This window comes from Mustela erminea, chromosome 5 (assembly GCF_009829155.1).
Source record: "Mustela erminea isolate mMusErm1 chromosome 5, mMusErm1.Pri, whole genome shotgun sequence".
Lineage (NCBI taxonomy): Eukaryota > Metazoa > Chordata > Mammalia > Carnivora > Mustelidae > Mustela > Mustela erminea.
The window spans coordinates 78,865,866-78,878,758 of NC_045618.1; the positions used below are offsets into that span (position 1 = coordinate 78,865,866).

Below are 12,893 nucleotides of genomic sequence, written 5' to 3' on the forward strand. Positions count from 1 at the left end.
ATCTTTAAAAAAATAAAATAAAATAAATTCCACCTATGAGTGAGAACATATGGTATATGTCTTTCTCTGACTTACTTAGCTTAGCATTATACTCTCTAACACTACCCATCTACCTATATTGTTGCAAATGTCAAGATTTCATTCTTTATTATGGCTGAATAATATCCTAATATTATTCAGTATGTACAATATACACACTACTTCTTCTTTATCCCGTCATCTGTCAATGGATACCAGTCATAGTTTGGCTACTGTGAATAATGTAATAAACATCAGAGAGAATTTGCCGGCTGTTCTCCCTCGGAGGAGGCCCGTAGACAGCAGCCATGGCTCCCAGCCAGAACGGCGTGAGGCTGAAGCCGCACTTCCACAAGGACTGGCAGCGGCGCGTGGCCACGTGGTTCAACCAGCCGGCGCGGAAGATCCGCAGCTTCAACGCTCGCCAGGCCAAGGCCCGCCGCATCGCCCCGCGCCCTGCGCTCCGCGTCCGGGCCCATCCGGCCCATCGTGCGCTGCCCCACAGTGCGGTACCACACCAGAGTGCGCGCCGGCAGGGGCTTCAGCCTGGAGGAGCGGCGGGCGGGCGGCCGGCATCCACAAGAGGGTGGCGCGCACCATTGGCATCTCCGGGACCCGCGGCGGCGGAACAGGTCCACGGAGTCGCGGCAGGCCAACGTGCAGCGGCTAAAGGAGTACCGCTCCAAGCTGCTGCTGTTCCCGCGCAGGCTGGCCGCGCCGCGGAAGGGAGACAGCTCGGCTGAAGAACCCAAACTGGCTACGCAGCGGACAGGCCCCGTCATGCCCATCCGGAATGTCTACAAGAAGGAGAAAGCCAGAGTCACCACGGAGGAGGAGAAGAACTTCAAGGCGTTCGCCAGTCTTCGCATGGCCCGTGCCAACGTCCGGCTCTTTGGCATCCGGGTAAAAAGGGCCAAGGAAGCTGCGGAACACGATGTTGACTAGAAGAAATAAAATGTCATTGGCAACTCGTGAAAAAAAAAATATTTTTTTTTTGTTATTTTTAGGGGATTTTTGTATTTTTAGGGAATAAATACTTTTCGTGTTTTTAGAGGATAAATACCCAGTAGAGCAATTGCTGGATTGTAGGATAGTTCTCTTTGTAATTTTTTGAGGAATCTCCATACTGTTTTCCACAATGGCCACACCAGTTTGCATTCCCACCAACAATGCAAGAGCATTCCTTTTTCTTCACATCCTCACCACTTCTTGTTTCTTGTGTTGTTGATTTTAGCCATTCTGAAAGGTGTAAAGTGATACCTGGTTATAGTTTTAGTTTGCATTTCCCTAATGATGAGTGATGTTGAACATCTGTTCATGTGCCAGTTTACCATTTTATGTCTTCTTTTGGAGAAATGTCTGTTCATGTCATCTGCCCATTTTAAATTACACAATTTTAGGGGGGGTGTTGAGTTGTATCAGTTTATATATTTTGGATACTAACCCTTTACTGGATATGTCATTTGCAAATATCTTCTCCTAATCTGTAGGTTGCCTTTACGTTTCGCTGATTTTTCCTTTGCTGTACAGAAACTTTTTCTTTTGATATAGACCCAATAGTTTATGTTTGCTTTTATTTCCCTTGCACATCTAAAGGCACATCTAAAAAAAAATGTTGCTGTGGCTGATGTCAGAAATTACTGCCTATGCTCTTTTTGGGATTTTTATAGTTTCAGGTCTCAAATTTAGATCCTTAACCCATTTTGAGTTTGTTTTTGTGTATGGTGAAAGGAAACGTTCCAGTTTCATTCTTTTGCACATTGGTGTCCAGTTTTCCAAATGCTGTTTGTTGAAGAGACTATCTTTTTCCTGTTGTATATTCATTCTTCCTTTGTAAGATGAATTGACCATATAATTGTAGGTTTGTTTCTGAGTTTTCTGATCTACTCCATTGATCTGTGTGTCTATTTTTAATTCTAGTACCATACTGTTTTAATTGCTATTGCTTTGTAATATAACTTAAAGTCCGGGATTGTGATACCTCCAGTCTAGTTTCCTTTTCAAGATTGCTTTGGCTATTCAAGATCTTTTGTGGTTCCATACAAAAGGATTTTAGGATTTTAGGATTGTTTTTCCAGTTCTTTGAAAAAATGATGTTAGGGTTTTGATAGGGATTGCATTAAATCTGTACATTGCTTTGGGTAGTGTAGACATTTTAACAATATTTGTTCTTCCAACACATGAGAATGGGATTTCTTTCCATTTCTTTGTGTCATCTTGAATTTCTTTCCTCAGTGTTTAACAGTTTTCAGAGTACAGGTCTTTCACCTCTTTGGTTAGATTTATTCCTAGATACTTTATTGTTTTTGGTGCAATTGTAAATGGGATTGTTAATTTCTCTTTCTGCTGCTTCATTATTAGTATATAGATATGCAGTAGATTTCTGTACATTGATTTTGTACGGTGCAACTTTAATCATTATCATTTCTAGTACTTTTTTGGTGGAGGCTTCAGGGTTTCTATATATAGTGTCATGTCATCTGCAAACAGTGAGAGTTTTACTTCTTCCCTTCTAATCTGGATGCCTTTTCTTTCTTTCTGTTGTCTGATTGCTGTGGCTAGAACTTCCAGTACTATGTTGAATAAAAGTAGTAAGAGTGGACATCCTCATCTTATTCCTGACTCTAATGAAAAATCTCTCAATTTTTCACCACTCCATATCATGTTGGCTATGGATTTTTCATATAAAACTTTTATTATATTGAGATATATTCTCTCTAGACCTACTTCGGAGAGGATTTGGGGTTTTTTTCCCCCCTATCATGAATAGATGTTGTACTTTGTCAAATGCTTTTTCTGTGTTTATTGAAAGATCATTTCTTTTATCCTTTCTCTTATTGATGTGATGTATCATGTTGATTGATTTGCAGATGTTGAACCACTCTTGCATCCCAAGATAAATCCTGTTTAATCATAGTGTATGATTTTTTTAATGTATTGTTGGATTTGATTGGCTAATATCTTGTTGAGGATTTTTGCATCTATATTTTTGAGAGATATTGGCCTGTAGTTCTTTTTTTTTTTTTTTTTTTTTGTGGTGCCTTTATCTAGTTTTGGTATCAGGGTGATACTGGCCTCATGGAGTAAATTTGAAAGTTTTTCTTCCTCTTTTATTTTTTGGAATAATTTGGAAAGAATAGGTATTAATTGGTCTTTAAATGTTTAGTAGAATTCATCTGTGAAGCCATCTGGTCCTGAACTTTTGTTTGCTGGGAGTTTTTTGATTACCTGTTCAATTTCATTACTGGTAATTGGTCTGTTCAAATTTTCTATTTCTCCCTGCTTTAGTTTTAGTAGGTTATGTTTCTAGGAATTTGTACATTTCTTCTAAGTTGTCCAATTTATTGGTTTGTAAGCCAACAGATCTTTTAAGTGAAGAGTCCTGAGGTAGAAAATGCAGTCTAAAAAATGCAGCTGGAGTTCATTAAACAAAAGAGCAATGTGAGTTGAGGTTGGTGAGATTAGTGGGTGCAAGATGATAGAGATTCATAGCTTCTAGTAATGAGTTTGGATTTTACTCTCTGCGAAACTAGATGTTCTTAGATGATTTTAATCTAAAGTTTTATATTATTTCATTTAGATTTTCCAAATTTTAATCTAACTGCTGCATGTTGAACTACTGAATTAGGGATAGGAGTAGTTGCAACTGGTTATACGAGATTAGAAACTATACAATGTTGTTAACAATACTGTATTATATACTTTAAAGTTACTGAGAGTAAATCTTAAATGTTCTCACAACACACACAAATGTTAATTACGTGATTATGTGAGTTGATGGATGTACTAACTAACCTTATTGTGGTAATCATTTTGCAATATATATGTGTATCAAATCATCATGTTTTACATACCTTAAATTTTATACAATATAGGGGTGCCTGTGTAGCTCAGTGGGTTAAAGCCTCTGCCTTCAGCTCAGGTCATGATCCAGGGTCCTGGGATCAAGCCCCGCAACAGGCTCTCTGCTCCACAGAGAGCCTGCTTCCTCCTCTCTCTCTTCCTGCCTCTCTGCCTACTTGTGATCTCTGTCTGTCAAATAAATAAATAAAATCTTTAAAAAAATTTATACAATGTGATATGTCAACTATTTCACTAAGACTGAAAAAAAGAAAAAGAAGCACAGAGACCATGGGACCTGAATGAGCAATCAGATGGTCTAACTAAGATTTTGAATCTTGGGACCAAAGATGAAGAAATTAGCATATTTTATCTAATTTCTGATACCTGACCACACATTTAAATGAGTTGAGAATCAGTATATTTTCACAATTATTTTTAAACTATATGAAAACATAATGTTGACAATTGTGTATAAAAATGAGAAGCAATCTTTGAATACATAATACAACCTACCAAGATTAAATAAGGATGAAATGGAAAATCTGGACATACTAATTACTAGTAAGTATGTTAAATCAGTTATTTAAAACCTTCCAACAAACAAAAATCCAGTACTCGGTGGCTTCACTCGTCAGTTTTACCAAACATTCAAAAAAATAAGACCAATATTTCTCAAACTCTTTCCAAAAATAGAAGAGGGAACTCTTCCAAACTCATTTTATGAGACCAGTAATACCTTGACACCAAAACCAGACAAGGGCTCCATAAGAAAAGAAAATCATGGGCCAATATTTCTAATGAATATAGATGCAATAATCCTCAACAAAATATTAGCAAACTTAATTCAATAATACATTAACAAAATGATACACCACAATTAAGTGGGATTTATCCCAGAGATGCAAGGAAGATTCAACATCTACAAATCAGTCAATGTGATACACTGTGTTAACAAAATGAAGGATAAAAATTATATGGTCATTGCAATAAATGCAGGAAAAACATTTGACAAAATTCAATATCCATTTATGAAAAACTCTCAACGCAGCAGATATGGAGGGAATGTGCATAAACATAACAGGACATGTACAGTAAGCCCACAGTTAACATCATATTCAACAAAGAAAGGCGGAAAGCTTTTTCTCTAAGATTTGGAAGAGAACAAGGATGCCTACTCTATTTTTATTCAACATGGTATTGGAAGTCCTAGCTAGATCATTAAGGCGAGAAAAAGAAGTAAAAGACATCCAAACTGGAAAGGAAGGAGTAAACTGTCACTATTTGTGGATGACATGATATTATAAATAAAAAAATTAAAGAATCCACCAAAAGTTATTAGAACTAATAAACAAATTCAATAAAATTGCAAGGTACAAAACCAATGCTATAAATGAACTATCATAAAGAGAAATTAATAATCTCATTTATAATTGTATCAAAATGAATTAAATGCCTAAATTTAACAATTTTTCGGTCGTCTTTTACATCAGCTCTCTGTTTTTAGAGAATTAAATCTCACAGTTTTCTTGAAATGGCTTTCCCATTTGTGAGTTAATTAACTCATCTTTCATTTGGCAAAATTGTGTCTTCAAATAAATTCTTCTATGAGTGTATATGATTATGTTGTTGAATCACTGAATAGTTTAAAATTATTTTCTATTTCCTTTGCACATAAAAATAAACTTAATAAGAATCATCACTGTCTTTTTTCCCCACACTGACTTGTCGAATTTGACCTGTTCACTTCTGGCTATTGATGTTGTTAATTTGATGTTGAGAACTATAAAATAATTCCAGTTATTTGTTTTCTTGGCAGTTAATATATTCTTTATTTCTTTCTTTTTGTTTTTGAAATCTAGGGTAAGTCTTGCTGTGTTCTTATATATTAAAGTTGTAGAGGTCCTGAGCTGTTTTCTTTGGCAGGTTAAAGGCAACTTCTTTTCTAAAGTTTCTTTTGTTATGCCAGAGAAGAGTTCATTTTGACTGGACTAAGCAATGACAGCTTTTAAACAAACTATTCCAGGGTTTTGTATGCATCCTGAACATTTATACTAGGAACAAAATGATAGCTCTAATTATACATTTTTCTAATTTAAAAAAAATAAATTCATACAGGTATAAAAACTAAATATTTTATAACCTTTCAAAAATAGTGTTCAAATTATTCTGACTAAATTACTCAGAATGGATGAAAGTAAATTATATAAAATGGAAAAATGAAAATAGTCATTTAGCTAAGACAGTAGAGTGGTTATGTACATGTATCTGTTGAAATGATTTTTTGGGAATGATGTTATAATATCTTATATATCCCAAACGTTTGTAAATAATAGAAAACATAAAAGCTATGCTTAGGAATATTATAAGATTGTCTTTGAGAATATTTGGATGTTTGTAATTTTGGATAATACTGTGCCAATTTTTGGAAACCAGAAGTTTTGTGACAGCCATAAAATTCATCTTTGGCTCACTAAAACCTATGTCTGTCATAAAAATTAGGCAGTTAGTTGAAATGAAATGGAATAAACTAGTGTTTTATAACTCCTTTTTAGTTATGTTCCATGAAGATAAGCGGCTCCATTTATTTGAATGTTTAAAAATAAACTTGAGTCACTGATCTGGTGTTTAAAACATTTATTGGATACCAATTATATGTTAGTTATAGTAAAGTAATATACATTTCCCTTTGTTCCATTGTTCCTGAGAAGAAAATCTAGTTAGGTAGTAATTAGAATTGATTGGTAGTGGGAGATTATAAATCCTTCCATGACATCTTAATTGGAATCTTGGTAGTCAAGAATTACTCAAAAATTACTAAGAAATGAAAATTCTCCTTTTCAACTTATTTATTTGTAGTTATGAATACACTTGCTGTTATGATTACTCATAAAATGTTTCCATAAAATATTTGTAATAGTAGCTCCATGTACTTAGCTCACATGTACTAGGAGAAATTTTGTCTAAGGTTGTAGGCAGATGCTTTCATTTCTTTGCTAAATTATATGTTAGTTTTATATTCAATTATGGTGAGAAAAGCTCAAAGTAATTGTATTAAAAGAAGGTAGAGAAGTTTATTTCTTTCGCAGATGAAGAGCCAGAGGTACGTTGTCCAGGGCTAGTGCTGTTTTGTGTGGTGACATTAATCCAGACTTCTTTTATCTGTGCTCTGCTGTGCATGTAGTTAATTTCTAGGGTCATTTTGTGATCCAACATGGTAGTTCCAACTCTGACATTGACATAGGAAAGACATTAGGGTTTGAAGCTGATGGCCAAGAAAGAATTCTTGAGACGTCTTTGTTGCAAAAGGTGGTTTTATTAAAGCACTGGACCTGAAGGGCAGAAGGAGGTGTCCTAGGGTCATGAGGAGTGGCCTGTTACATACTTTCAAATTAAGAAGGGGTTAGGGATAGCATAAATCTCTAAGGAATTTTGGAAGCAAGGTTTCCAAGACCTTGAGGGGGCTAGCTCTTGTTAGGAAATGTCGTTTATTATAGTTTAATAAAACCTTAGTTATGAGACCCTTCAGATGTATATCTGTGTGTCATATGCTTGGGGGATGATTGTCAACATGTATTTGTGTGTGTAGGGGGTGTGTAGATAAAGGAAGTTTCCAAAGGTTAACGTAGACTTATAGGATCCTGGGGGTTCAGCTAAGATTGGCTTTTGCCCTTAGCAAAGTGTTAACAAGGCAGCTGAGTTTCTAGAAGAGTGTCACTCTGCCTATTTCAAAGACTTGTCAATGGACTATCAGTGTAAGGAAATTTAATCTTCCTTTTGCCTTTGTTTCCCACATCAACACCACATACAAATTTCATGAGCAAGAAGCACAACACTTAGGTTTACCGCCCAATGGCCTAGGCGTAGTCACCTTTCTATATCTAGTTGCAAAGTACTGGGGGAAATGCAATCTTAAGGCTAAATGAAATTTATCCTACCCTAACTGTAAGGCTGTATTTCTAAAGAATTTGAGCCAATGATTTTGGGGAGCAAATATTTTCTGACAGATACCATTGTTGGGCACACATGGAATTTAGCACACCTAATTGCTATAGATGGGATGCTGTACAGGGTACACCCTGATTTTTCCCCTTGTACTACTGCATTTCGTTTTCAACATAGGGAAGTAATTATAGTAAAGTACAGGTAAGTCATGTTATTCATCTGCTCTTAAACTTCCAGTGACTCCCATCTCACTCAGATTAAAATCTGTTCCTCACCATGGCCCTTAAAAGCCCTCCATGATATTAACTCTATTTCCCTGACTCTCTGCCTATGAATCCCAGCTCATCTTTTTTTTAGCTACCTTGACTCCTTGTTATTTTCCAAATAAGCAAAGTAGGCTTCCAAATTAGGATATTTTCTTGCTTTGAGAGATACTTTCCCTGACCACTGAGTCATTCTTTATCCATCAGACTGATTCATTTTTCTTTATAGAAATGTCACCTCTTGGGGCATGTGGGTAGCTCAGTAAGGTAAGTGGCTGCTTTTGGCTCTGTTCCAGGTATTGAGTCCTGCATCAGGCTCCATGTTCAGTGGGGAGTCTGCTTCTCCCTCTCCCCTGTCACCTCCCCCCCACCGACGCAGCACGTGCTCTCTCTCTCTCTCTCAAATAAATAAATAAAATCTTAAAAAAAAAAAGAAAAGAAAAGTAATGGCACCTCCTAATTCATATTAAGTATGTATTTGTTTTTATTTCCTCTCATTAGAAAGTAAACTCAGTGAGAGCAGGGTCTTTGTTCATTGGTAGTTATCTACTGCGATTTCCTTTTCCTTTAAGTAATGACCATCCTGCGTGACTCATTCAGTTAAACCTCTGCCTTCGCTCAGGTCATGATCCCAGAGTCTCAAGATTGAGTCCCACATCAGACTCCCCACTGAGCAGGGAGTCTGCTTCTCCCTCTGACCCTCCCCCCTCTTGTGCTCTCTCTCACTCTTTCCCAAATAAACAAAATCATTAAAAAAAAAAATCACCATCCTTTTACCTATTCTTCTAATCAGATATAAGTGACTAATATTTTTTTTTTTAAAGGTAACTGTTTTCATCACTGAGATGTATTTTTCCCCAACCATGGAACTTTAACTTCCTTCCCCTCTCAAGAGAATATTCCTTTATAATAGTATTACTTTCTCTCCTCCCATCCACTAGTTTTTTTTTTTTCCTTTTCCATGATACCTTTAGAATACATTTAGTTCCTCCCTCTGGAAATTCACTTCCTAGCTTTTTTTTTCTTTCAGATCATTCATGTAGCAATTTTCTTAATTTCTGATTCAGCAAACTTTTCTTAATATTGATATTATGTATTTTTTTTAAAGACCATCTTAATTCATTAAATAACTATAGTATATCAAGGTTCACATCTTACCACTATTTCCTCTGCTGCTCATCTTTCCCCATATTGAGAGCTCTGTTTTGGTTTCTTTATTTGGGTGAACTCTTTCCTCAAGTACTTGAGTAATAAGGTTTCTCTGTTTTTTAAATAGCCCCTTTTCTCTCTCATTTTCTCATTTCATTTTCTCTCAATTCATTGTTTCCTACATTTTATTTTTGCAAATGAGAAATTCAGTGCTAGTTTCTTAGGCTTTTTTGTTTGTTTTGTTTCCTTTTTTGCCACCTTGAATTTGAGACGTATGTTTTAAATATCAATAAGATAGAGTCTCCCACTTGCCAAAAGGCAGAAAAGCTAATCACTCTCTCCCAGCTATTTTCAACACAGGGACACCAACCTATTCACTCTTGCTGAAGTTCTCTTTAGATGTAGGTACTCAGACTAAGCTCTTCCTGGGTTCTATTGTCTCCAGCTCTGCCCCTGCTTTCTACTGATTCTTTTTTTCCTTCCAAGACTACTGAGGAGGGAACCTTTTGAAAATTTAATATGAAAATTTAATAGGGGTAATGCCACTACAAGTTTTCTAGTTTTAGTAGAATCTTGGCTAAGTAGATAAAAGTAAATTGTAGTTGGGATTAGAGGATAAGGAAGGTATACTTAGGTTTCCATATTCCTGGAATCACTCAGCAAGAAAGGAGGTCTTGTTAACATCAGGATGTTTAGATTAAACGAGATATGGTTTTTCTCTCCTCATAGAGATTTGCAAACAAAACAATAAATAATAAAGTGTTTATATCGAGAATATTTACTTTCAAGTGATTGCATTATTAGCCATGAAAATAATTTATTCTATAAAATAAGCCTTTTGCTGGAATAGTGTAAATGATTAAACTTTATTTCAAAGTAAAGGTAAGACCAAAAATAAATTTAATTGTTAAACATTGAGTGAGTACACTAATGTTATTATAAATCACAGTGACTTTTACAAGTGAACTTTTGAGCAAAGAAAGGTTAACCTAATTATTCTGTTCTGGCAAGTTTTTTGTGTTTTTTTTTTTTTTTTAATCTGAAAAGAAGGAGGTAGGAAATCTAATTAAGAAAAATTCATGGATTTCAGAGAAAGATAGTAGCATAAGAATAGACTTGCAAAGGTATTCTTTAAATATCTGACTTAAATAATTAAAGAAAGATGAAGATACCTAAAATTATTTTAGCATCATTGAAACTAAAAATCTTTTCTAACTATGATGTTGGATTACATGAAATTGCTAATATTCAATCATTTTTGACCTACAAAAATAGTAATTTCACATGGGTCAGCTTAATGTCAAATACATCCTTAGGGAAAATTCTACAGACACTATGGCTTGATCACATATGATAAAAGAAACACAAAACTAATATTATGAAGAGAATTATTCATTGTCATAGAAGTTTTAAAAATGTATCACTTTTTCATGACACCACTACCCTATTATAATTTCTTAATTATAATTAAACAGTCAGTTGACTAGGTTGTTTAAAACATTTGTTCTTCTTTTCAGAAAGGATATGTGCATGCTATCTTTTCATAACTTCCAGTATTTAAGAATATATGTCTTATATGTTAGTTAATGTAGTATGAAGAATGTTGTATCGCATCAAAAATATGGACATAATCTTTGTTTTTCCTTCTTCAGAGGCAAATTCCATGGAAAAATAACTCTCTTTAGAATCTTTTTTTTAATCCATATGGATCCGTATACCTGCTTGTTAGGATATGTCTTAACCATTATGCTCTTTTTATATGTGTATGTATGTGTATATCGGATACTTTTTTTTTTTAAAAGATTTTATTTATTTATTTGACAGAGATCACAAGTAGGCAGAGAGGCAGGCAGAGAGAGAGAGGAGGAAGCAGGCTCCCCACTGAGCAGAGAGCCCGATGCGGGGCTCGATCCCAGGACCCTGGGATCATGACCCAAGCCGAAGGCAGCGGCTTAACCACTGAGCCACCCAGGCGCCCCTATATTGGATACTTTTAATCTAAATTTTCAGGCATTCTATTTTCAGGAAAACATCATTAAATTTTGAAAGTTATTTCCTGTACCCATTTTTTTCTTTTTTCTTTCTTTAAGATTTTATTTATTTATTTATTTGAGAGAGAGTGCGTGCTTGTGCTTATGAGCAGGAGTTAGGGGGATGGGCAGAGGGAGAGAGACAAGCAGATTCTCCACTGAGCAGGGAGCCTAATGTGGGACTCAATCCCAGAACCCTGGGATCATGACCTGAGCTGAAGACAGATGCCACTGAGCCACCCAGACACCCTGTACCCATTTTTTTCCTGTTTTCTTCAGAAATACTTATTATCTCTATACTGAATCTTAGTTTTCTCTCCTCCATGATGATCATCTTTTTACTAAATCCCTTTATTTCTACTGGAAATCTACTCTGATTTTCTGATTTTTCTCAAGTTTTTCATGCACTACTTTAAAGAATATATATATATTTTTTAATTTTATTTTATTCTTTCAGTGTTCCAAGATTCATTGTTTATGCACCACACCCATTGCTCCATGCAATATGTGCCCTCCTTAATACCCACCACCAGCCTCACCCAACCTCCCCCACTCCCTTCCCTCCAAAACCCTCAGAGTCCACAGTCTTTCATGGTTCTTCTCCCCCTCTGATTTCCCCCAACTCACTTGTCCTCTCCATCTCCCAATGTCCTCCGTGTTATTCCTTATGCTCCACAAGTAAGTGAAACCATATGGTAATTGACTCACTCTGCTTGACTTATTTCAATCACATAATTTCTCCCAGTCCCATCCATGTTGATACAAAAGCTGGGTATTCATCCTTTCTGGTGGAGGCATATTACTCCGTTGTACATATGGACCATAACTTCTTTATCCATTCACCTGTTAAGGGGCATCTTGGCTCTTTCCACAGTTTGGTGACTGTAGCCATTGCTTCTATGAACATTGCAGTACAGGTGGCCTTTCTATTCACTGCACCTGTATCTTTGTGGTAAATAAATACCCAGTAGTGTAATTGTAGGGTTATAGGGTAGCTTTATTTTTAATTTCTTACAGAATCTCCACACTGTTTTCCAAAGTGGCTGCACCAACTTACATTCCCACCAACAGTATAAGAGGGTTCCCCTTTATCCACATTCTCTCCAACACTTGTTGTTTACTGTCTTGTTGATTTTAGCCATTCTAACTGGTGTAAGGTGTATATCCATATGGTTTTGACTTGAATCTATGATGGCTAATGATGATGAACATTTTTTCTTGTGTCTGTTAACCATTTAAGAATATTTTCACTGCAGGGCACCTGGGTGGCTCAGTTGTTAAGCATCTGCCTTCAGCTCAGGTCATGATCCCAGGGTCCTGAGATCTAGCCCCACGTTGGGCTCCTTGCTTGGCAGAAAGCCCACTTCTTCCTCTCCCGCTTTCCCTGCTGTGTTCCCTCTCTCTCACTATGTCTCTCTCTGTCAAATAAATTTCAGGTGAAATATGAGGAAGATTAATAGGAACTTACTAGCAAAGGTAGTAAGAAGAAAAGAGAGCTCCACACAGTGAGAGAATTGATCTGAAGATCCTGAGGTGGAAAGGATCATTTCACATTAGAAAATCCTACCATGAAGCTAGTGCTGCTAGGCTACAGAGATAGAGTGGAATTCTCACAAACAGCTGGGGAAAAAAAAAAATAAAGTGTTTG

At 36.1% G+C, this 12,893-nt stretch overlaps 1 pseudogene; it reads left to right on the forward strand.

The window, feature by feature from the left end:
- Positions 1 to 291: 291 nt before the first annotated feature.
- On the forward strand, positions 292 to 972 carry LOC116591222 (annotated as a pseudogene).
- The last annotated feature ends 11,921 nt before the right edge of the window (positions 973 to 12,893 follow it).